At 36.8% G+C, this 21,729-nt stretch overlaps 1 protein-coding gene across 5 annotated transcripts in view; it reads right to left on the reverse strand.

Annotated features, from left to right (window-relative positions):
• The window catches only part of PTPN4 (protein tyrosine phosphatase non-receptor type 4), a 152,453-nt gene extending 132,188 nt beyond the window's left edge, over positions 1-20,265 (reverse strand). For 4 of the 5 annotated variants that reach the window (XR_012506948.1, XM_074363510.1, XM_074363508.1 and 1 more), the window contains exon 1: positions 19,706-20,265. The gene's annotated coding sequence lies outside the window, so the exon portion shown is untranslated. The remainder of the gene's footprint in view (positions 1-19,705) is intronic. The other variant, XM_074363509.1, reaches the window with a different exon arrangement.
• Between the last annotated feature and the right edge of the window lie 1,464 nt (positions 20,266-21,729).

The raw sequence follows: 21,729 nt of genomic DNA on the forward strand, positions 1-21,729 counted from the left end.
AACATACAATCCTCCAAGGCTGTATCAATTCGAACATACCAATCACTAGTAGTAAAATTGAATTAATAATTCAAAAACTCCAGCAAAAAAAAAAAAAAAAAAAAAAAAAGCCCAAGGACTGAATGGCTTCAGAGAGGAATCCTACCAAACATATAAAGAACAGCTAATATGCATCCATCTCAAACTATTCCAAAGAACTGAAGAGGAGGGAACACTCCCAAATTCATTCCAAGAGGACACCATTACTCTGATACCAAATCCAGCTGAAGAAACTACAAAAAAGGAAAATTACAGGCCAATATCTCTGGTGAATATAGATGCAAAAATCCTCAACAAATTATTAGCAAACTAAATTCAACAATATGCAAAAAAGATCATCATGATCACCATGTACACCATGATCAGGTGAGATTTACTCCAGGGATGAAAGGATGGTTCAATATCCATAAATCAATCAATGTTAATACACCACAATAAAAGAAAGGATAAAAATCACATGATCATCTCAGTAGACACAGAACATTTGACAATATTCAACATCTATTCATGATAAAAACTCTAATTAAAGTTGGTATAGGGGGAACATACCTCAACATAATGGCTATTTATGACAAACTCACATCTAACATACTCAGTGTTGAAAAGCTGAAAGCTTTTTCTCTAAAATCAGGAACAATATGAGGACGCATACTCTCGCCACTTCTATTTAACACAGTATCAGAAGCCCTAGTTACAGCAATCAGATATGAAAAAGAAATAAAAGGCATCTAAATCAGAAGAGAAGTAAAACTGTCACTACTTGCAGATGGCATGAGGCTGTATATAGAAAACCGTAAAGTTTCCTGAAAAAACTATTAGAACTAATAAATGAATTTGATAAATTTGGAGGATACAAGATTAATATACTTAAGTCCGTTGCTTTTCTGTATACTAATAATGAACTATTAGAAAGAAAAAGCAAGAAAACAATCCCATTTAAAACTACATCAGAAAGAACAAAGTACCTAGGAATAAACTTAACTCAGGAGATTAAGGACCTATACTCTGATAACCATAAAGCACTGATGAAGGAAAATGAAGATGATAAAAAGCAGTGAAAGATATCCCATGTTCATGGATTGGAAGAATTAATGTTCTTAAAATGTCCATCCTACCAAAAGCAATCTACAGATTTAATGCACTCCCCATCAAAATACCCATGAAATTCACAGAACTACAAGAAATAATACTAAAATTTATATGGAACCACAAAAGACCCCAAATAGCCAAAGCAATCTTGAGAAAAGCTGGAGGCATCACACTCCCTTATTTCTACCTATACTACAGTAATCAAGAGTATGGTACTGGCACAAAAATAGACATATAGATCAATGGAACAATAGAGTCCAGAAATAAACCCACACATTTATGGTCAATTAATCAAAAACATACAGTGGGGAAAAGACAGTATCTTCAGTAAGCGGTACTAGGAAAACTAGACAGCTACATGTAAAAGAATGAAATTAGAACATTTTCTCACATCATATACAAAAATAAACTAAAAATGGATTAAAGACCTAAATGTAAGACCTGAAACCATAAAACTCTTATGTCAAAGAATGTTTCATCTATGTTCTCTTCTAAATGATAACAGAATTTTTTTTATCTGTCTCCTAAGGCAAAACAAAAACAAAAACAAAAACTAAACAATTGGGACCTAATTAAATTTAAAAGCTTTTGCACAGCAAAGGAAACCATTAACAAAACGAAAAGACAGTCTACTAAATAGAAGAAAATATTTCCAAATGATATAACCAGTAAGGAGTTAATATCCAAAATATAGAAACAATTCATACAACTCATTATCAAAAAATAAATAAACCAGATTTTAACATAAGCAGAAGGCCGGAACAAACATTTTTCCAAAGAAGACATACAGATGGCCAACAGACACATAAAAAGATGTTCAGTATTGCCAATCATCAGAGAAATGCAAATTAAAACCACAATGACTTATCACCTCACACCTGTCAGAATGGCTATCATCATAAAGACCACAAATAACAAATGTTTACAAGGATGTGGAGAAAAGGGAACTCTTTTACACTGTTGGTGGGAATGCAAATTGGTGCAGTCACTATGGAGAACAGTTTGGAGTTTCCTTAAAACAGTAAAAATAGAACTACCATATGATCCAGCAATCCCACTCCTGGGTATATATTCAAGAAAACAAAAACACTAATTTGAAAAGATACATGAACCCCAATGTTCACAGCAGCACTACTTACAATAGCCAAGTCATGGAAGCAACTCAAATGATCATCAACAAAGAATGGATTAAGAAGATATACTATATACATACAATGGAATATTACTTAGCCATAAAAAAGAATGAAATACTGACATCTGCAGCAACATGGATGGACCTACAGAACATTATCCTTAGTGAAGTAAGTCAGAGAAAGACAAATATTGTATGATATCACTTATATGTGGAAACTAAATAATAATACAAATGAACGTACATTCAAAACAGAAACAGACTTGCAGATATAGAAACCAAACTTGTGGTTAACAAAGGGGAGAGGGAAGGGGCAAGGGACAAACTAGGGATATGCGATTAAAAGACACCTATCATTATATGTAAAATAGATAAGCAACAAGGATATACTGTATAGCACAGGAAATTACACCCATTTTCTCATAATAACCTATAATGGAATATAACCTGCAAAGACACTGAATCATTATGCTGTAAACCTGAAACTAACACAATATTGTAAACCAATTACACATCAATTTAAAAATTCAAAAAAAATTTTAATTTATATATATTTGCTATCTCTGTCCACTGTTAGGGCCTAGAAGCAAAAACATTCCAATATACTGAACATACATAATGCCCTATATACTGCTCCACACTAAAGAAATCAGGACTCCTTGGGAGAAATGGCTGATTCCAGAGCTGGGGCAAGGAAAACACAAGGTGAGGCTGGTAAGTAAGGAAGTCTTCAAAATCTGATGTGAACAAATCAAAAAACATGAGAGGTAGTTTAAAGGGGCTCACATCAGTCAAATGTGGCAATTTAAGTTTCAAAATAAATAATAACAAGAATAGATAAAACTTTGAATAAAACAAGAATCCACAGGTATAAACTGATCCTAATTCTTTAAAGTGAGGCAGGGGAGTAACACTTCTCTGTAGAATAAAGTCAAATGATAAATGTAAAGAAATAACACCAATAGAAAATTGCCATTTTATAAATACCAAAACTGATTCAGGCAAGAATCATCAATGAATGCTAAAATCTGGGTAAAGTTTATTGGCGAACAAGATATACATATAATTTCATAAGTATTTTCCCACTCATTACTTATTTATTACAAAGGGGAAAAGGTACCATTACAATGGAGACATGGTGCCTGTCACAGGCACTATGATGTTAGTCATATATTGATAAGACAATATATATATACCTATACAATATTTTGCCAAAAAATGTTTAACCTAAATCTAATTATGAAAAAAAAATCTTAAATCAGACAAATCCAAATTGAGGGACACTCTACAAAACAACTGGCCTGGAATCTTCAAAAATGTGAGGGGGATGAGGAAGAAGGAAGAGATATTGAAGAAGGCTGGGGATGTGGTATAAATTAAGAGACATAACAACCAAATGTAATGTGTAGTCCTTGATCCAATCACGAATCATATAAATATAAAATGGAACTTGTTTGTACAATTGGAGAAATATGGAATGTATTTCAGATTACAGTACTGATAAATTTCCTGAGTGTGACTGTATGGCTATAGAGAGAATCTGTTTATTCCTAGAAGATGTGTCCATCCTGAAGCAGTTACACTTATGATCATGATGCCTACAACCTTCAAACAGCTCAGAAACTTTAAATGTATATACAGAAAGATAAAGTAGCAAAATGTTAGCAATTGGTGAATCTATATGAAGGGTACATGGGTGTTCAATATACTACTCTTGCTACTTTTCCATAGGTTTGAAATTTTTTTAAAAAGTGTGAGGAAAGAGTTAAAAAAAAATTCCTTTCAAATTCTGTTTTCACACTTAAGAAAAGAAACAGACAAAACTTTTGTTATTCAAAATTATGAAGCAATTAACCAACACAAAAAGTTTTCTAGAGAGTTGACAATCCTTTACACTTACCATTCTATATGGAACGTTCTCCAATGAACCATCTGCTTTGCTACAATCTTAATTTCTTACAGAATGCTTTGGATGTGACCATAAATCAAAATGTTGGTATTGTAAGATGTTGCACCGAATAACTTAGCTTACTGTTTTAACATTATATTCAGTGAAGGCTCCCTCAACCCTTCTGATCTGAACTTGACAATATAAAACTGAATGGGCCAGATTCTGTTAGGACAGTGCTATCAAAACTATGAGCCATAACACTGACACCCTGTAGAAGGGAGAAAAATCAAATGTACCATTAGTTTTGATCTAAAATTTCTCTCTATATTTAATATACCCCAAACATTTATATATTATGTGTATATTATTAACATCTATCATATATATATATATATATATATATATATATATAATGCAATAACTTATGCAAGAAACTTCTTATTTAAGAAATGGTATAGTACAACAGAAAGTATCCCAGAGAATTATGTACAAACCAGCCACCTAAGCCATGAATGCGTAAGCATTAGACATGTACGCTGATTCACTGACATACATGCAGCATTTTCCAAATGTATTTTGTATATCCTCTATTCAACTTCTACTGATCTGTTAACTGAATGCTGAATTATAATGCCAAAATAAATATGACATTCATTGTGAACTATGGACTAAACACAGGACCTTAATTTGAATGATTTCTTGCAACAAATTTACTTACTTTAGGATTTTCCTTTTTTGCTACCTAATTATTTTACAGCTGATAATTTTCTATTTACACATCATAGCATTTAAAGTACTACTTGTCTGTGTGTGCGTGTTTGTGAGAGAAAGATACAGAACCCAACCTACTAAGGCCCACAGAGAGTTCCCTAATCCTGTGCCCTCAATACGCTGTTTACTCATGTAAACATGTCAACAGCTCCTAGTTGCTAGTCACAGCACTAGATGCTAGAGACATGAATAAGTACACATCTAGATCTCTGCCCTCAATGAGCTAACAGTCTAGCTGGAGAAAGAGACTTTAAATAACGCAGTGAAACAGTGTACTAAAAAAGATAAAAACAAACTGTTTCAGTGAGTCAAAGAACTGCTGTCTCTTCCTCCTGTCTACAGTCATTACCTAAGCACGAGTTCTTTCAGCAGCTCCTGGTTCTTTCCGTCTCTTTCCCTCCTCACTTTCTAAACTTCTGATCTAGTCTCCTCCATACGAGACTCCAACAACAACTTCATAAGCACCGCCAGCCAATGAAAAAAATTTTTTTCTTATCTAAAAAGGACCAGCTCTGTAGAATATATCTTTTGGGCTTTGGTGTGACTGTCTTATTCAGCAAAAACTATTTTCTTATTACTGAGGGGTTTAGTGTAGAGCATTTTTAGGTGGGAAAAAGAAAAAAAAAATGCTGGCCTCTAGAGTTTTTATCCTTTCTTTAGAAAGCAACTGTATCATATATGCAGAGATTTCTTCATAACTGAACACAAACAATAGTTTTTATAGCATCTAAATGTTTAATGAAATGTTTCAAGCTATAATTTGAAACTCATTGTCTATGAAATCAAGTTAGTAGATCAAAAACCAATCCTTTTTTAACAAAATACAATAGAGTAAAATAGAAGCTATCAAGAGTATGATGTAAGAGGTACCTCTTAATTGGGGTCAAGTTTAAATAGCGGGAAAGCTACTGACTTTACATTTGCTCATAATCCCATCCAATCCTATTTATTACCTCAAATATGTTTTCATGAGTCCTTACGTCTTTTGTAAAGAACTAATTATCAGTCTTTCACTAAGTTAGAAACTGAAAGAGAAGGGGTTCTGCAAAAAGCCCAAAACTATAAAAATACAAACCATTAGTATATATGGAAAGCAATGCTACTTAATAGATAAGACTGTGGGCTCAGGAATCAGACTATTTTAAGGTTCAAATCCTTATTACCTTTATGACCTTAGAGAGTTACCAAGCCACTCTGTGCCTCCGTTTCTACTTTCATCCATAAAGTGAATTGTTGTAAGGATTAAATGAGATAATACAGAAGACGTCTTTAGCACAGTGCCTGACACATGAAAGTGTTAGCCGTATTATTATCATATGCTCTCTAAATATTCAAAACAGACTTTTAAAAAATCTGGAAATACCCACTTTGCTTTTATTAAAATATTCTAGCTACACCAGAATTAAAATAGTATTATTAAAAGCCTCAGAAAGCAGAGAATTTCCAAGAAACAACAGTAATGCAGTTAGATGGAAAACAATTCATCAGAGGAACAGCAACAATTATAGCTGGAAAGATCTTTGGGATTGTATTGTGGAGGAGTCTGAATTAATTTGGGCAAAAGTCACGTAGTCTAGGGGTCAGCAAACTGGCCCACAGGCCAAATCTGCTCACTGTCTGTGTTTGGGCCATGAATTAACGATGGTTTTTATAGATGAACATTCTCAACTGACCTGATGCTAGGGAACACTAACTTTGAACCCCACTTAAGGGAAATGTTATCCCATAAAAAATAATTCTATTCTTCTCATTTGTAGACCAATATTACAAAATATCATATTCAATTATATTCTGATTTCATCAATAAAAACTTGTGAAAACTAAAAAATAAAAGATGAGTTTATATGTCAGACAACTAACGTTCCTCTTTACTTTCCCTAAACCTTTCCCCTGCTCAAAGTATCTACTGATTGTCTCATAATGTGCCAGACAGAAGCAACATGAATATATCAACAAATAAAACAAGATAAATGCTCCTGTCCTTATAGAGTTTCCATCCTATTAAGGAAAGAAAAAAATTATATAGTGTGTTATAATATAGTAAGCAGGGAATGTGAGAGCAGGGAAGCAATTTTAGATAGGGTATTTAGAAGAGGCATGACTGAGAAATTCATTTCTTGGCAGACTTGAAGTCAGAGTGAGTCATGTGGATACTTTGCCTGGAACTCGTGCCTAGAAAGGTGTTCCAGGCAGAGGGAAGAACAAGCACAGAGACTTGAAGTGGGAGCATACCAGGCCTGTTCCAGGAACAGCAAAGAGGCCAGTGTACCTTGAGAAAAGCAGGCAAGGAGAGTGGCCAGAGATGAGGTCAGAGAGAGAGCAGGAGCCACAGATCACAGAGGGTAGGGCCTTGTCCACCATGGTAAAAACCTTAGCTTTTACCCTAAGTAAGGCAGGAAGCTATTAAAGGACTTTGAGCACAGGAACACAGTCATCTCCCTTACACTATAAGTACTTTTCAACTAAGTTTTCAACTTGCAGCGCTTCCTACTGATAGGTCAGATACAAGAAGCTTAGAACATGCCACAAGTATGCTACTGTGCTAACAGAGTATCAGTGAATAGCTACAATATTATAAATGGGTAAGGAAAAAACATTGACTTGATCAGATAAACGAACAAAAATTTTGAAGAGTGTTTGTAACAAGAAATGAAATTAGTGAACTGAAAAAAAAAAAAAAGCCCAACTACCATAACTAAAAAGAAATTCAAAACAAAACAAAGTACCATTTATCACCCATTCCTAGGGAAATTGGTGGTAGTAAAAATTGGTTCAGGTCTACAATCCTGTATCTGAAACCTTTGGTTTCAAAACACTTTCAGAAGTGTTTTGAATTTCATAATATTTAAATTATACTCTGATATGGCACAAATTCCTTACCTTAAGTAACATTCTTGGTTGGGTCTAGGCAACACGCTGACACCCTGTATTAATCATACTGCTATTTAAAATTTCTTTAGAAAACTTTAAGAATGTTCGCCATAAGAAGAATAAAGAATAGTAGCCTCACATCAGTACAGCTCAGCTGCCAAATTAGTTACAAAAACTTGTTTTTCAGGGCCTTAGGGATCTCAGAATTACATACAAAGAACTGTTGACCTATATGATTCTTTTGTAAGCAATTTTGCTAACACAGAAAACCATAAAAATAGCCAGATGCAAGGTGAGTCACAATATGAGAATCACCTGGGAGAACTCTTCCAAATCATAAAACCCTTCCCAATGAAGATTCCCCATTTCCCTAGTAGCTTCTGTAGTAAACCACTGTAACTGACTATAGTTTGGATTAGGCTGGAAAAGGTAAGCTGGAAATATAAATGAACCAAGTATGGAGATTTTTAAAATTCCAATGTAAATAAAACAATTTGGAAATGCTTGGAGTCTGTAAAAAAAAAAATGTTTACTTCCATGCAATAAGAAATATCTAAAAAAGAAAGACAATAACATTATTTTAAAAACTGGTATTTCCCAAAATTTAATCTCCCTGGAAAATTCATTCATTCTATTCACTCAAAGTGTAGTCCATATTAGTTAGCACCTATGACATGCAAGGCACTGTGTGTACCAGGTGATACCAGGAGTGAGGCTTGGAGAGGTAGATTGGGGCCGATCATGAGTTCAGATCTTATCTTACCAGCAAATGAAAAGGCAATAAAAAATTCTGACTAGGGGTATAAAGTGATAAGATGTACCTGTCAGATAACTCTGGCTATAGTGTAGAGGAGTGTTAAAAAGGGCAAAACCAATGACAGAATGCACTTTAAGGAGGCTATTGTAAAAGTCCAGACAAGACATGATGACCTTTTTAAAAAAATCATTCCCAAAAATTTCAGAAGTTGTGCGCAAGCTTCATATTGCCAAACTGAAGCTCTTCAAGTGGTGACAGGGCTACAACAAGGGAAATTAGGGTAAAAAGGAAAACTCAACAGAGATGATGAGAGGCAATCGAGACAGGCAATTAGAAAAAGGTATCTACAGCTTACACTAACAGGCCATAGGCAGTGATCCAAGCAAGTTGGTCCTTAGCTGTAAAGTTCAGATAAGCAGGTGGTATACCAGCAATCAGGAAAACACATTAGGTAAACATGTCTAATTTCATGGTTCTTGATAAAGGCTTAGAGCAGATAGAGAGCTCCAGCTACAAGACTGGAGTTCAGGAATTCAAAAATAGGAAACAGAAAATAGGACAGCAGCAGAAAAGATACAGATTCTGGACTCAAATTAACCTAGTTTCAAAACCTAAATCTGATATTTTCTAGCTGTGAAAGCTTTTTGAGCTTCAGCTTCTTCATCTATAAAAAGGGGTAACACTACCTGATCCACAGGGTTGCTGGAAGAACTAAATGAAATATCATACATTAAAGCATGCAGTAGAGTTCAACAAATATCAGTTTTGTCCTTTTCTCTTTTTCTTCTAAAAAGAGAAGCTACTGAATTTTTTTCATCTAAGCTACTGAAATAAGGAAGTCTTCTGCTTGGTCACAAAGTCTGAAAGTCTTATCCATCAGAGGACTTTAGGTGAAGAAAGTAAGGCAGGTCATTAATGCAAAATGCCTCATGAGAGCAGTTCACACAGAACAGGTGAAAGAGAACAAGATACACAAGTAAAAAGGCCAAAAAGTGAAGAAGAGTAAAAGTTTAAATAATTAGAGTCAGCCTCATAGTATAACCACACAACAGAACATGTCACTTTATTTTTAAAAAGAAAGAAAAAAGTGGGGAGCTCTCTGTATATTGAAGTCAAAGGATCTCCAAGGTATATTTTAAATTAAAAAAAAAATTACTATACAAAACATTAAAATAGTATGCTACCCTCTACATAGAAAGGTAGGGGGAAGGCAGTAATTTATATTTGTATTTTGTTTACATTTGCTTAAATACTGGTAAAATATACAAAAAACAAAAGTGGTTACCTCTAGAGAGCAGGGAAGGGAAGGACAGAGACAGAATAGTATTGAGACATCTCAATATATGTCTTTTTACATTATTTTGAAATCTGAATCAAGTAGACATACTTAACTGTCTAACAAAAGGCAAGATATACCTTTAATTAATAATAAAATAAGATTAACAATGACCCCTGAATGATTCCAAAACTCACCATAAGATGGCAATCATTTGAAATGGGGGCAGGCAGCTAGCCCAGATACCTATCAAAGTCATTCAGCGCATTTCTTTGATAGTAGGTATCGTTACATAGTTTCACTTACCCTTCTTTCAAATAAGCATTACAGTTTCTTTCTCTTAATCCCCCAAAATGTTACAGTATATGTAACCTTTAAAAAATATATTTTGCTTGAATCTGCCCCCTATTCCTCCATGACCTAAGAGATCTTCCTTCTTCCCATAAGACCAAGTTTCTCAGCACTGCCTAGTCTATATTCATTATAGGTCTAGTTTCCTAGTTTAGTTTCTTAGTACATCCTGCTATTGTAACTCTTCTGCTACAATGAATCTCAAACTTTAGTACACCTCAGAATAACTGCAGCAGCATTTAAGGAGATTTCCTGTGTGCTCATCTCCTCATTCCTCACTCACCCTTTAAAAAATCTATACAGTCTGAGATAAAACCTGGGGAATTGATATTTTTATTCAGTATCTCATTTGATTCTGATACAGGTGGCCTGCCTGACCACATCTGACAACCAATTAGCTAAGGTCATAAATAACTTTCCAGTCAAGATCAAAACACTTTTGTTCGTATTTCTTTCTCTCAGCAGCATTTGATACCTTCCTGAAATTCCTTCATCACCTTCTTCCACACAACTTGACGCTCTTCTCTCACCACCATTCAGTCTTCCTCACTGGCTTCTTCACTTCTGGGAGTCCTTAACCTTTAAATGATAGTGACTGGCAGCCCTGTCAGTGGCCTGCTTCCTAAATTTACACACACTTCATAAGCAGTAACAGTCACATCCGTTGCTTCAACTACCACCTATACAACCCTAAATCCTGACACTTTGAATTTCCAACTATTTTCATGAAGTCAGAGGCTATGCAGTCAGTAATGGGGGGGAAGGGAAGGGGAGAGATGCTCCAACATCGTGCACATCTGAATTCAAAATATTTGTCCTCTATATACATGGTAATACATCCAAAGTCACACATCTTTCTAAATTTCGGTTTTGTTATCCTTTAAAACTGGGAATAACACCTTTCTAACAATTTTTCATTCAGATTAAATGAGGGAAATAAAGAGATTCAGTGAGTTCTCTTCCCTTCCTAGCATACCTGACAGCATGCCCTGAGGACCCCACGCCAAGGGCCTCCAAGGTAGCAGACAGGGGACTACTAGCCTGGGGTTGGGAGACTGACAATTACAAGGGGGATTGAGCAAGTAAGTAAATAGACTGAGAATAATGAGAGCCAATTTCTCACTGCTGAAGAGGGATTTAAAAATACAAGGAAGGGGAAGACCAGAAAGAACCTTGAGGTGTTAGACTGGAAATGAATGTTATCAGTGTGAACATTTAAAATACATATACATAATTAGATACAGAAAGAGATTCAGATGTGTAAATATATATATATTTCCTAGTCCTGTCTGCCTTAAAAATGATGACACCCCAACAGAAATAAGCACATTAAGCATCCAAATTTTGGTCTCTAAATACCACTTCCACTAAAAGAAATCAGGATTCCTTGGAAAAATGAATGATTCCAGAGCTGGGAAAGGAAAAGTATAAAGTAGGTCTTGAATACCCTGTTGTGCCAGCAAGTAAGGAAATATTCAAAGAATGGGGACATGTTAAAAAGACAAGGGAGCCATCTTGAAGGGCTAATCTAGCCAAATCTAGGACAATTTTAGCATCAAAATAAAAATTAAAATGATAATAACAAAACCCACCAAATAAGAACAGAAAGCATGGGTACATATTGATGTAAATAAATGAAGGAATAAACAAATACATAAAAGAAAGGAAACATCTGTTTTCAGTAGAAAAATCAACTAATAAGTACAAATGGCAACCTTCACAATAGTTGTCAATCCAGGCAAGAGTCATCAGTGGACCGAAAGACTGATGGGCAGAGGTCTGATGAGGAACAGAACATCAGCAAAGTCTTAGACATCTTCCCATCCACCAATTACAAGAGGAAAGGTGATGGCTTTATAATTGAGAAACCCAGCAGACATGAACTTAACAAGGTGTTCAAGTTTAAATGTCACCAGTGGGATAAGAAGAGCACATCGTGCCTATGGTATTCCTGGCAACAATGCATTCAGTCTGCACATGAGCAACTACTGGATGCACCAAAGTTAAGGGACATCTTACAGGAAAAAAAAAAAGTTAAGGCCATAACAGATAGAGAAATATTGAGGAAATGTTCCAAACTGAAATAGACTAAAGAGACATGACAACTAAATGCATGTGTGATCCTGAATTGGATCCTGGACCAAAAGGGAAAGAAAGACACTGTTGGACAGTTGGAAAACTTTGAATGGCACCTGGGGTTTTGAAGGTAGTGTTGTATCAATGTTGATTTCCTGATCTGGGGGTTATGCCCATGTTTTGGTAAATACACACTATATTTAGGAGTGAGGGCATCAGGTCTGCAACATGCTCTGAAATGGTTCAGAAAAAGTCTAATTAGATGAGAAATGGTGCATTCTTCTGAAATGGTTAGAAGTAGACATGAAAATGAGGGACTAGAAATAAGATGATCAAGTAGTCTCATTGAAATTTGAGAATCCATTAATAGAAGAGGGAAAGAGTCAAAGATGAAGTCAAGGTTCCTTCTTTGGGCATCTGAAAGGGAAGACCTCACTGTACCCACTACAGTGAGCCAAGTACAACAAGATGCAGGCTTATCTTTTGTATACACATAGTATATATGCAGTACAATGTTAAAAATTGGTTGAAGTTCACGTGTGGGAACAGGGGGCTTATGACAAATCTCTGTACCTTTTCCTCAATCTTGCTGTGAAACTAAAAGTGCTCTAAAAAAATAAAGTCTTACAAGAAATTTTTTTAAGTTGCAAGAACAGTTCAAGGAAAAAGAAACTGGTTGAAGGGGATTTGGGAACTCTTTGAGCTGTCCTTGCAATGGTTCTGTATGTTTGAAATTATTTCAAAATAAATAATTTAAAAAATTCAGTGAGAACTCATGACAACCCTGGAGTCTAGCAAAATGCCTGGTTCACTATAGATACTCAATAAAAATTATTTGGTCTTCCCTTTCCAGTTGCCCAAAAGAGAAATCTTAGCATCAACATCAACTCTTTTCCTCTTTCCCCTATATCAAAAGGGACCCTCAGTTCTCATCAAACTACCTAATCAGTTTTCATTTCTAGTCCTACATTCTTATCTTTACTTCCTCATTTCTGGTTCTTATCATCTCTCACCTGGACCACTGCAAGAGCATCCTAATTGGTCTCTCTGCTCCTTCTAATCTCATCTTTGCACCATCCTTATATCCTTGCATCAACATCTAGATGTCAGGAGTTACCTTTCAAAAATTACATCTAATCTTATCATTCCCTTATTGAAATACCTGTAATTGCTCCCTAATGTAAATGTGGATTTCCCAACAGGCAGACAAAACACTCTTGTGGGGCACTAGCAATGCAGGAGCACCAAAAAGATATTTCACATACACACAAAACAATGAAGTAGTAATTACTGGGGAAGGAGAAGGAGAGAGGGGAGAAAACGGGAGGATTTTGACTCCACATCCTTTATGCTTATTTTAAGGTTTGGTATTGGTTTTATTTTTAATTACATACTGGGAATGTCAGGGGATATGTGGGTACCATAAATTTTCCAGTACTAAGAGCCTCTAAAACAGTGCTTTTCCCAATGCTTTCCCCAATGTGGCACAAAAGAAAATAATTTTTAGCACACTGGGACAAGCCAAGGAAACTATTCTAGGTGAAAAGAAATCATTCTGGGGGCTCCAATATGCCCTAGTCCCATATGCTGACAGTTACCTTGTTCTCTGGCACAGTGGTAAACCACTCATGGCACACCAGTTGGGAAGCTCTACTCTAAAGGTCTTAATATGATTGCATTCATAGCCCAAACTAGGACCCTCACAAGGTTTTATCTTCTATCATAGTTAACACACATATACAAGCACACAGACTCATACACAAAATCAGACATCAACACCTATCTCATAGACAGAGACGGATCATTTCTCTAAACACACTATGCATCCTTTCATACTTGTCTTTTTGTACATGCTGTTCTCTCTACCCAGATCAATTCCAACTCATCCTCCAAGACGCTGCTCAAATGCCAATTCTCCTTTCTCCCAGATCTTATTACACTTGTCACTCTGAATTGTAATTGTCTATTGACATATTACCACCCTAGGATTTGAGCACAAGGATAAAATCATGTCTTACTTACCACTATACCAGTGATCCCCATAACAGACATTCAATTATTTTTTTAATTAAAATACAAATGAATGTTCACTGTATCATTTCTCAATAAACAAAATTTTTCAAAATACATTAACTAAAACAATGAAGTCTATTTTTAGAACCAAATCAGTATTCTTTTTTCCAAAACAAGAATACTCATTGTTCTTTAAGATAGAGATTTGGCACAGAAATATTCATACCACTGGACCATTATCCCAGTCCTAGAGTTTTAGACTGAGGAAACAAATATAAACAAGCTATAAGCACAAAGATATTCACTGCAGATTATAACAGTGGAAACTTTAGGAACAATCAAAATATTTAACATAAGATAAATGACTAAATCACCTGATTGATAAATCACCTGAATATCTAAGCAATCGTTTAAATTATATTCAGGACAATAAGAAAACAGGAAAAATGATACCAGTTACCATTTATTGACCATCTCATCTTTTTAAAGAATAATGCTAGATGCTATATAGATATAGAAAATCCTAATCCTCACATTATCCTAATTTCATAGACAAGAAAATATGAAATTATCCTAATTTCATAGACAAGAAAATGAGCATAGGGGTTACATAGTTTGCCCAAGGTTTTTTTGCTTGTTTGTTTGTTTTCTGGGGGGGGGGGAAGGTAATTAGGTCTGTCTGTTTGTTTGTTTGTTTGTTTGTTTGTTTGTTTTTAGAGGAGGTACTGGGGATTGAATCCAGGACCTTGTGCATATTAAGCATGCACTCTACCACTTAAGCTATATCCTCCCCCTGCCCAATGTTTTTGAGACCAGATTCCAATCCAGATCTATCTGACTCCAAAGTCTTGTCATCTTTTCCCTACATTGTACTTCCTCTACTACACAATGTTTCCAATACAGTAAACTCAAAATTGTTATCTTTTATCATACAACTTTATTTTTAAAAAATATGGACAACTGCCTGGAAGGAAACAAAAATATCTATTAGAGTGGTGATTAAGGGTGAATGCTGTTACAGTATTTATAATCTTTTTTAACTAGTAACTTACTAAAGCAGAATTGCTAAGCAATAGATAAGGCAATACTCAAAAGAAACAATCCCCACTTGTAATTTTTTTTTTACATTTTCATTAAGGACACAGAGTAGGTAACATATAAAAACTTAAGAAGGATGGACTCAATTAACTATAGCTAAACAATCATAAATTAACCCCAAGGTACTTATTACCAGGATTCAAAAGTGGATCATTATGACTGGATTAAGCAGCATTCTTCCAGAAAAAGGTGAATTTTGTGGAAGACTTAAAGAGGAGGCACATGGATTGGAGACAGGAATGTTTAACTGTATTTAACTGAAGAAACAAGGGCAGAGGGGAAAAAAAGAATGTTTTCTTTTTAAGCAAGAATGAGAAACAAGGTTAGTGAGATGAAGCTGGTGGAAAGCCTTTAAGGCCAAGCAAACAAGTTTGGAATTAATTTGACAAGCAACAGGGAACTCTAACATATTCTCAAATGGGCTGTGGCATGCTGAAATAAGATCTTTAAAGATTCAAACTCTGGTCCAAGGTAAAGTACTGTCTTTGGTTACACAATGTTTTTGCCAAACAATTGGAGAGAAAATAATCCACTATCCTTTATGTGTGCTTTATATGTAATCTTTTCAAAAAGAGAAGCTGACTAAACAAACAAAAATCTTTATATAAGAAGTCAGTATATGGGGAGGGAAGTGCTTTCAGATATAATGCTTGCAAATATTAAATGCCACTGTACATTTTAATAAGAATCATAGAACTTCAGAGCAAGAGACACTGGAGATAATCTTTTAGTGACAACCTCTTCTTCATTTTCACAAGGAACAGGCTCAAGAACTAAGTAACTTGCCTAATGTCATATATAAGCTAGTGGAAGATTCAATATCAAAACTCAGATTTTCTAGGCAGCAAAATTTAAAGTTGCACTGTCCAACATTATAGCTACTAGCAACATCTTATTTAAATTTAAACTGATTAAAATTGAACACAATTTAAATCAGTTCCTCAGGCATGACAGCCACATTTCCAGTGCTCCATGCAACACATGGCTAACGGCTACCATATCTGACAGAGCAGAAGAAGAGTATTTCCATCATTGCAGAAAGTTTAATTGGGCAGCATGATCTAAAGAATAAGCTTCAGAGTCAGACAGACTTAGTTTGAATTCTACTTATTAGCAGTATGATCCTAGACATGTTATTTAATTTCTCTTTGTCCCCACTTGGGGGAGGGAAGGGCAAGTAGGGGATTAATAACACCTACCTCCCAAAGTGTACTTGGTGACTATGTAGGATAACATGAAAAGCCCCCTTACATTGTCTGGCACATAACAGACAATAAACACTTCCCTACTGGATCCTTTTTTCTTTCTACTCATCTGTATAACCTTGTTAAAAGATACAAACACAGTAACTCTTCCAAATTAATATCTTCCCCTCAAGATAATTCACAGTACCTAATTTTCATTCTGTTTCCACCAATTTCTTCAAATACTGCACCTCTCTTCCAGTGTTTCTACTTGGGAATAATGAAATGAATAATGAATGTGGGGGAAAATGCCTCTAATGAAATGGAGACTGTAATAAATTTCCCGTCTTGTCTCCCATCCTGTTTGAAATACTTACTGATCACGCAAAGGAAAAGAAAGAAATTACATTGCTCCTAGGTACTGTACTTCCACACCAATAAAGAAGATTCTACAATACTTGTACACTATATTCCTTCTCACCATCTGTGCTACTAATTGAATATTAAATGAAGAAATAACACCTTCCTCCTCCAGTACTTTTCTGGCAAACAATAAAAAGGATTTCCAGAATGCTAAACTAATCTTCAAGGCTTCACAGCTTAATCTAGTAAACTGACAAATTTGACAAATTTAGACTATAGCATATAAAAAAACTTCCAAATATGCATGTTACTATTCAGAAAAACAACAAAATTCAACTGAGTTTGTAAATTGTGTATTTCTGCCAGTACTAAACTTTATTCAGCCACAAAGTCACATACACTCGCCATTTCTAGTGAAGTCACCAATTTTAAATTCTCAATAACTAACAAAGAATGAAAGCAGAACTTTTAAACATATGTCTTTAAACATCCACCAAACAAGATTTATACATATTTTTAAAGCTTTCTTGTTTAAAACTGATCATATTAACTTTCAGAGAGGTGGAAAGACAGTCCTCTCAATGACAGTTAATAACAGTGTGTCCCTAAAATTATCTGGTATACTTATTTTGTTCCCTAAAGATAATTTACTCAAAAACATGACCACTAACCTCAAAGAGTTCAACATAAGTCATAAATAAATACTAAATAGATAGCACTGCACACGGTTACTGTCACACTACAAGTTAATCATGTTTAACAGACAAAGCTAAAATACTTCGAATAAACAAATCAGAGTTTAATAAGTCTATGGGGGTCACATAAGTAAAAAACAAACAAACAAACAACCAAAAAAAGCAATGTAAAAAGTTTTTATTACTATCCTACATAAAGTACTTGATACATTAAATAAAGGCTTCTATGCCTGAACTGATGAAATCTAATTGTGAGTCTATAATTTTTTAAAGTCCTTCAATAATAATGAAGTGTATATTGGTCAAAGCAGAATAGTTCAAATGAATTTTCCTGAGGCTGCATTCTAAGTACATCTGACCCAGAAAGTATTTTTAGCAAGCGTGTTCAATCAATGCTGGTTTTATGCTAGCCTAAATTAGAAATTGAGTGTCACAAATTTAAAGTAACAAAGTTACTAAGGACATTTTAAAAGATATTCAACTAGGAAATAAGAAGAAAAACATCCACAAATTTTAAACAATTCAGTACCCACAGCCCAGAATCTAAACAGGTTAGAAAACAAGCAATAAGAAAGTCACATCCTCATCCATTAGTACTTTTGAGGAATCTGTGATTTTCTTACTTAAACTTTATCCTACTCAATTAATATTAATAAAAGTAGGAAACAATGATGGCTCTTTGTGCTTCCAAAATCTCTTGCCAAATGTTTAAAACAGATTAGCTAAATCACAAATATTCCTATGTACAAAAAAGACCATGTTTACTTCTTATAAACTACTCAAGATCATGATATTGTTGGACCATGCACATGTTTCAATGAAAAATGGTAACAAAGATACGTGTGCCATTAAAAAAGAAAAGCAAGAGAGAGAGATTGAGAGACATAAAAATAGCTTTTGTGGTAATTGGAGCATAAATTTATTTTGACAAAAAATAGTGGGGTCCACGAAATGACTGCACTCTTTTACTGAGTTAGTAAATAAGTTCTGTACAATAAACAAACTTGCTTTCAAAGTCTTTAAAAAAAAAAAAAAACAAACTATAGGATGAATTTGTCAAATTCAAGATTTAACTGATACAGTATCTAGCTCTATTCCATTAAATGTAGTTTGGGCTCTGAATAATTTATTTTAAGGTCCTCTCCTATCTCTTTAAAAAGTGAAAAATATTTTTTTCATCTCTGACACGTTAAGGTTCAAAAATCAGGGTAAAAAATGCCCTGGCTCTACTGTTCCACCGTCTTCTTTTCACCCAAGTCATCTTTCACAAATCGGATACTTTCTTTCTCCACTTTCTCTTTAAAACATGTTTTAAACTGTATTGTTTCAAATTGGGCCCACTATCTGGTCACATAAACCTAATGCTACTCCAATCTCCGATTCTAAAAACAGTTGGTATACTGCAGACAAACAGGTTCTCCTAGAACAAGCGCTTAAAAATCCTACAAATCGTCCTTGTCCATGGTGGTGTTCCCATTGCCTCCCAGACATAAAGTGTCCCATTCTAAGTTTCGCAGAACCATCCATACAGATATGTGTGCAACGGTAAACCGCTCATTTTAGGGGAACCCTGGGAAATGCATCCGTACGTCTACTTAGCTACAGCTCAACTTTTTTTTTTTTTTTTTTTGGCCCAACTACAGATTCCTAAATCCAAGTATACACGGGCAGAATCATACTAGGCTTAAAACTTCAATGGTAGGGACAGTATACCCATGCAGCATGTAGGAAGCGCTCATACGAGCCAATTAAAAAAAAGAAAGAAAGAAAGAAGGAATCCTACCAGCAGTGGAAAAATCAGAAGATTCTAAAACCTCACCTAGAGTTTAGGGCCGTGGAACATTCCATCTCCGCACCTATTCTATCCCTTCTCCCTTCGATCACCCGTAACAGATTCTAAACCCCCCCGGACCTCGGAAAGCAAGAGGTCCCGCGAAGAAAAGGAAGAGAAAAAAAAAAGCATCATTTTTTCCCCTTCCTTTGAAATCAACCCTGTACCTATGGCTTGCCCTACCTGGCTCGCCTCCCACGAGCCCCAGGTAACAGCCTCGCGGACTATGCAGGGCCGAGAGGCCGGCGGGGACCCGAGAGCCTCTTACCTTCGTATCACAGCCGCGTCCTCTCGGCTGGAGAAGAAAAGCCTCGAGGCCCGGGCGCGCCGGGGAGAAGCGCGTCGGCCGCGCCGCTCCCGGGGGCTCCCTCAGCGCCCCTCCAGCAGCCGCCGCCGCAGCGGCCGCGCCACGGCCCGGAGCCGCCAGCACCACCTCATACTGCGGGGCTGCCGCGGGCCGGCGCCGCCGGGAAGGCGGGAGGGAGGCGGGCAGCCGGCGCGCTCTCCCACCTCCCTGCGGGGATGAGATAATCCACACCCCCAAAAAGTGCCGTGGGGGAGGGGGACACCGGAACGGGGGGCCCGGACCCAAACCTCCGACCCTTTGGCCAAAGCCAAGCCTCTCCCCTGCCCGACTCAAGCCTGGAATGCAATCCCTGGGGACCCAGGAGTCCTGAGAACAATGTAGGGGGGCCGCGAGGAGCGGAAAAGCGCGATGCGCGGCGTGAGCGGGCGGGTAATCCTGGGTAGCGTTTGTGTGTGAGAGTGCAATAGGAGCTCAATCCCTCCTCCTCCTCCTCCTCCCTCAAGCACACCCCGTCTCCCAGGCCACAGCATAGCAACCGAACATGGCGGCTGCGCAGACGCCGCCACTCGGCGGCCAGGAGCGACGGCGGCAGCAACAGGAGGCGATCTCGCGAGAGGCGAGGCCAAGCCCCCTTCCTCGCTAGCGCAGGCTGGAAGAGGTTGCACCAGCCAGAGCGCAGGGAGACACGCAGGTGCGAGGGAGGCCGGACCTGGGTAGGTTGGCAGAGGGGCTGGGAGGAGGGGCGGAGCGCTATGGCTCCACCCCTTGGCTCCGCAGCGATTGGTTATTTAAACCACGACCCCCTTGCTGGACCTACTGACCTAAGCGACCAGACAGAGGGGCGAAAACCTAAGTTTTAAAAAGGAAAACCAGACGTCTTGGTCCCAGGTTGTCCCAACTTCAATACTAAAAGAGAGTATAGGTTTTAGGATGCAATTTTGAATCATTTCCTCTCCTAAATATAGACTCTGAAACAAAGAACAAACAACGTTCATTTATAGAACAAACGTTTGGGTGCCTCTGTGTGCCCGGAACGGTGTGCTTTTAAAAACTGAATAAATTCATTCTAACCATGCATACGAATTGGGTGTTACCGCGCCAGGGTTATTAGCCAGGTGTATTCTAATATCTTACTGATAGTACAAACTTACTGGCGATGAGATAGATGCCTACGGGCTGGGCGCTAGCTGAAATGATGGGAGGAGGAATTTGGGGACTGTCACACTTCCTTTTTGCATTCATTTTTGTCAGAGTCCTTTCCTGTCGTCTGGCACCTTTTTGCTCTTCCTTGTTCTTAGCTTCAGCACTCCACCAGAGCCGGCCCTCATAAAACGTTCTTTCAAAAATCACTTTCCCTCCAAGCCGACAAAATGCCTATTTACTAATCAAGGATGGGTTTTGCAAGATGAAACCTTGCAAATTTGTACAAATTTGTGAAAGACAGCAATTCCCTCCCTCGCACCCCCGCTCAGTTTTTTCATTTTTAAAAAGACAACCCGTCAGTCCATATTTTTCTGCTTTACCTCTTCTACTTACTTTTCTGCTAAGAGCTTAATTCCAGCCAGTGCTCATTCATCCTTCCCTGACAAGCTTTCCTTCCTCTACTTCTCCATTTTCTGTGCCTTCATTCATACTATTCCCTCTACTGAAATGCTCTTCACTTCATCTCCGCCTATCAACATTCAATCCAACCACCGATTTCTTCTTCCTTAGACATTGATACCTCTACGTTCACTTATCACAGCGTATATTTTACTCATCACAATGTGTATTTTATTATATGATACTTGTTCCTGTGTAGGTCTTACCACCACTCCTACATGATAAGCTACTCCAGGGCAAGGATCTTGTCTTAGTCATTTTTGTGTCACTTAAAATACCTGATGACAATGGCATTGCCTGGTGTCAAAAAAAAAAAGGTTATTGAAAGAATGAAATGCTTAAATCTTAACTAACTGGTGGGATTTCAGGAAGGTACTTGAGAC

This window comes from Camelus bactrianus, chromosome 5 (genome assembly GCF_048773025.1).
Source record: "Camelus bactrianus isolate YW-2024 breed Bactrian camel chromosome 5, ASM4877302v1, whole genome shotgun sequence".
Classification (NCBI taxonomy): domain Eukaryota; kingdom Metazoa; phylum Chordata; class Mammalia; order Artiodactyla; family Camelidae; genus Camelus; species Camelus bactrianus.